This window comes from Elephantulus edwardii, unplaced genomic scaffold, assembly GCF_000299155.1.
Source record: "Elephantulus edwardii isolate Elephantulus edwardi_28Jun2011 unplaced genomic scaffold, EleEdw1.0 scaffold00266, whole genome shotgun sequence".
Classification (NCBI taxonomy): domain Eukaryota; kingdom Metazoa; phylum Chordata; class Mammalia; order Macroscelidea; family Macroscelididae; genus Elephantulus; species Elephantulus edwardii.
In genome coordinates, this window is record NW_006400016.1 from 41,066 (window position 1) to 46,615 (window position 5,550).

The 5,550-nt window shown below is 38.2% G+C and overlaps 1 pseudogene; it reads left to right on the forward strand.

Moving 5' to 3' along the window:
* Window positions 1-1,596, forward strand: part of LOC102846886 — a 4,507-nt pseudogene extending 2,911 nt beyond the window's left edge.
* The last annotated feature ends 3,954 nt before the right edge of the window (window positions 1,597-5,550 follow it).

Genomic DNA, 5,550 nt, shown 5'->3' on the forward strand with positions numbered 1-5,550 from the left:
GTATCATCCAAGAAGAGTGCAGACAGTCATTACAAAGACAGAAGAGGAAGAAAAGACCAAATCTTGTGAGGTAGCTGAACTGTCCTTTAGGGTCACTGTGAGTTGGACATGTATTTAAGACCATGAATGTGGTGGTGGTTGGGATTTTGTTTTGTTTTAAAATAATTTGTAAGATAATACTCAGGATCCCTGGTAGTATAATGTGTACAATGTTGAGCTATTAATCAAAAGATTGGCAATTTGAACCCATTAGATGCTCCATCACAAAAAAGATGAGGAAACTCGGTTAAAATTTACAGTTTTGGCAACCCAATGAAAGATCACAGTAAGTTGGACTCAACTAGATATAAGTAGGCTTGGTTTGATGAAGATAACCCAAAGACTGTCTTACTTTTATGTTCATTAGAAGTATTCGTTATTACACACAAAGCTCTTAGAAAAGTGCCTTAAACGTAGTATAGGCAGTCCCAATATCACAAACAAGTTTCATTTCCAAATCTCTCTTTAAGTCAAATGTATACATAAGTGAATCACTTAGGTACAATTTATACCTAACATCAGTCAGATGTTTGCCTTAGTACTTTTCTGTGCACTAATAAAAGGAAATAGTTCCAAATACACTAAAACATCTTTCACATAACAATGCTATTATATACATCACAAAATAATAGCATCCATTCATTATTATGAAAGTACCTAAATTTTTCATAAAATAGCTCTATGGAGTTTGTTTCATACATACAGGTTGTATATAATTCAGACATAATCTGAGGACTACTTGTATATCACAAATATTAGGCATCATTGTTATTTTAGATAATTTGCATGAAAGAGACACTATGCGTGTAACGAATATTAAGAAATCTTTCATTAATAGTTGTACCAGTTATGCGTGGAGAGGAGGGGACCATATGCTGTAATGAATATGAGAAAGCTTTTATTCCACTTTCATCCAATATGTTTTAAAAGGAAAGACAGCAGTGGAATTAATAAGTAGGTTGTTAGTTAGCACAGCTGTTATGGGAATTTGAGAGAGGTGTAATTTGTAACAGAGTCCCAAAATTTTCCACCATCTCTAGCCACAGTTAAAGACTATTATTTAGAAATGAAGAAAAATGAAAGCCCAAAAGAAATCTTTCCACTAAGAATTTATCTGAACCCTGGATGCATAACTTTTGGGTTAAATGGAAAATAAAAACTCATGAAAAAATAATGGCACATTCATATTATTTCTTACCCAATAACTAGGGAGCTCTGGTGGCAGAGTCCTTAGGGAGTTCCACTGCTAATGCCAAGCCTGTACTGTTCTAGTGGTTCACATCCACTAGTGACTGAGGGAGAAAGATGGGTAATCTCCTGTGCATACCTTCAGAAACCCAGTGGAGAGTTAACTGTGAGGTGGTTCCAACTTCATGGCAATGAGTTTTTTACTATCTTTTTTTTTTAACCTTGTTTAATAACAGAATTCTTAGCTGAGAACTGTCTCAGTCTCCTTGGCTGACCTAAAGATATAAGTGGGTTTTGTGTCAGTAAGATACTTAGGAAATACATTTTCCTGCCTTTCTCCCCTCTTCCCTTTCCCCCAGTACAATGTGAACATTTAAGCTGGAGATTTAGCAGTCTTAGGAGACCTTTGAGAAGAATAATGTTAGGTGTAATGGATGGTGAAGCAGAAATACATACCAACTCTGATTTCTTTTATGACTTTAAATAAAATTAAAATAAATTGCTTATTACTTGATGCTGTCATAATTTTCATTGATATTAAAGCAAAATTCTTATGTATATAAAGTTTTGTATTGTTTTGGGGGGTGGTATTTTTCCCCACTTTGAATAGGATGCCATGGATAGAAGAAATTTTCAGTGTGGCACTGGGGTAGGGGGCCATGGGAAATAAGACTATGAAACTAAAGCCACTTGTTTTTAGAAAGCAGAAAATTTAGTCACATTGCCTCCCATTGCATCCTACAAGTTAGACCTTGTGTCAAGCTGGATTTTGTAATGCTAGGATAATAATAACTGTGGTTCAGAATTCTGGCTGTGTCTTGATGTTTTGAGAAGTGTTCTATGAAATAAAATCTGTGTAGAGAGAGATTTTTACCTTCTGTATGAATTACACCAGCAGTATTCCCTTCTACTCCCACCTACTCCCTTCAACACCATTTCCTGCTATACACCTCTTGATCTGATAGCTTATATCTCAAGCTTGGTGAGTATCTGTAATTCCAAATTCTTCATGATGCCACCTATTTCTTATGTGGTGATCAGTGTCCCTTGAGTTTAGGGGCCTGTAAGTCCAAATGTAAAGCTCTAATGTTAGGGAAGCCTACTTATTTCAGATATCTCACTCAGCATTTCTTAAACTCAAGGAACTGAAGAGGAAATTCAAGCCTCAAGTTGCAATACTTAAGGATGCTTTGGGCAGAATACTAAATGATCCAGGAAGTATTAAAAGAAGATAGAAAAGAGTATACAGAATCATTATACCAAAAGGAATTGGCAGACAAAGAAGAATTTCATAAAACAACATATGAGCAGGAGCCTATGGTGATGAAGGAAGAAGTTCAGACTGCTTTGAAAGAATGGGCTAACAATAAGGCCCCAGGAATTGATGGTATACCAATTGACATATTTCAACTAACAGATGCTGCCCTAGATGTGCTCACCAAGTTGTGCCAAGAAATCTGGAGAACAACCACTTGGCCAACTGACTGGAAGAGAGCTATATTTGTTCCCATTCAAAAGAAAGGTAATCCCACAGAGTGTGGAAATTATCGAACAATATCATTACTATCACATGCCAGCAAGATTCTGCTGGAGGTTATCCAAAAACAAGTGGAACAGAACATCAACAGAGAACTACCAGAAGTGCAGACGGTTTAGAAGGAGTCATGGTACTAGGGATATTGTAGCTAATGTTAGATGGATCTTGGCTGAAAGCAAGGAGTACCAGAAGAATGTCTATCTTTGCTTCATTGATTACACAAAGGCATTTGACTGTGTGGCTAACTCTAAGAAGAATGGGAATCCCAGAACACTTGATTGTGCTAATGTGCAATCTATACTTGGACCAGGAAGTAGTCATCAGAACAGAACACAGAAACACTGCATGGTTCAAATTTGGGAAGGGTGTACACCAGGGATGTATCCTGTCTCCATACCTTTTCAATCTTTATGCAGAACAGATTATCCAAGAGGCTGGGCCCTATGAGGAGAAATATGGCATCAGGATTGGAGGAAGAATGATCAACCGTCTGTGTTATGTGGATGACAACCCTGCTTGCTGAAACTGAGGAGGACCTGAAGGGCTTGCTGTAGAAGGTCAGGGAATACAGTCTTCAGTATGGGTTGAGACTCAATATCAAGAAAACAAAGATTCTCCCCACTGGGCCGATTGGCAGCATCATAATGATGGTGAAGAGATTGAGATCATTTACAGTTTTGGTTTGCTTGGATCCACAGTCAACATTCTTGGTACCAAAAGCCAGGAAATTAAGACATATTGCAATGGGAAAGTCTGCAGGTAGACCTCTCTAAAGTACTGAAGTGCAATGATGTCAGTCTGGAAACTAAGGTGTGCCTGATCCAGGCCATGGTTTTTGCAATCACTTGCTATGCATCAGAGAACTGGACAATTACGAGGGATGATAGACAGAGAATGGATGCCTTTGAGCTGTGATGTTGGAGAAGAGTATTGAATATACCATGGATTCTAAGAAAACCAAGAGGTTTTTCCTGGAGAGGGTGAGGCCAGGCTGCTCCTTGGAGACAAGGATTCTGAAACTTCACCTGACATACTTTGGAGATGTCGCAAGGAGGGACCAGTCCTTGGAGATGTCTTGCTTGGGAGGGTGGAGGGACATCACAGGAGAGGAAGACCCTTAATGAGATGGATTGATTCAGTGACTAGAGTAATGGGGGTGGGGGTGTCGGAGAGAATGAGATTAGCACAGGATAGGGCAGAGTTTAGGGCTGTTGTACATGGGGTCTCTATGAATTGCAGGCAACTCAACAGCACATAACAACAACAACATGAATTATACTTCAATGTAAAGAAAAAAATCCTCACAAATGTACTAATGAATATCATGAGAGGATGTCCTTTTACATTAATTCACAATCTGAATTCCTTTATCACTCTTAACACAGAGTCAAACAACACACACTACTTATTTGCCCTTAAGTCAGAAACAACTCATAGCTGACCCTTCAGCAGTATTTCAGGGGCAGTAAATCACACAGATTGCCCATCTTTGTCCTGGGAAGCAGCTGATAGATCTGAACCGTGTGTCTTTGGATTGACAGCACAACTCCTTACCATTAACCATCAAAACTTCCCGGTACAAGATACTAGCAGAGATTAAAACTGATCTCTTCATTAACAGATGCTGTCAGTGCCTGCATCCAAGTATACAATGTAGGGTGACTAAAATTTTATAATTTTGAACTTTGTGGACTTCAAAGGATCAAAGTGTTCTTTTTCCATTAACCGAAGTTAGTTTTAGTGATTTAAAGTGACACCTTGAAGAAATCAGACCACCTGCACAGTGAGTTTGCTGGTAAATATATTAATTATGCCTTCTGCACTAAAGACTATTGTTCTATAGTTAGCCATTTGAACGCTTAATGAGCCCTGATGGTATGAAGTGTTATGTTTTGGGCTACTAATCAGAAAGTTGGCAATTTGATTTTGCCACTGTTCCATGGAAGAAAGATGTGAGACAGTCTTCTTCCAGAAAGATTTAAAGACTTGAAAACTCAACGGAGGGTCACCATGAGTTAGAATTGGCACTATGGAAGTGGAGTTTTTGGTATTGTTTAGCTACATTCATATGTGTTTGCAATATGTCCATGAATGATTCTAACAGGAAGAGGCAGAATAATAATTGTAGAATATGTTGTTGTTGTGTACAGTAGAGTTGGAACTGACTCATAGCTGACCCTCTAGTGAGTGGGTTTTCAGAGGCAATTAATCATCCATCCTTCTCCCACAGAGCAAATGGTGGCCTCGAACTCTATGCCTTTGGGATTACAGAGCAACCTCTTGCAACTAGGCCACCAGAGCTCCCTAGAGTATGTTAGAACACAATAAGGAGAAAAGTCATTAAAGAGGAAGTAAGAGGGACATGACAATGACCAGGGTAAACTTCAATGAGAAAAAAAATCAAACTTGAACAATGATGGGGGGGTCTGAGAGATTTATTCAGTGTTTATGCAATAGTTGAGCATTCCAGTCAGAGAAAAAGGAACAAAGGCTGTATGATGGAAATAAGCTGGATAGATCTGAGAAACATGAAAGAAGCAACTTTAGTTACGGTTCTACACAAGGAGTGAGTAATAGAGGAAGTCAGATTGTAAATCCAGGTAAAATTAAATCCTTGACAGTTCGGTCTCTTCTATTGTGATGTTACTGGTCCATTTTTATCATGATACTAATTGGTACAGTTGTAAGGATTTTGTTTTCTTCATATTGAGGTACAATTCATATTAAAGACTTAATCTTTCATCTTCATTAATAAGTGCTTCAAATTTTCACTTTCTGTTTGACCA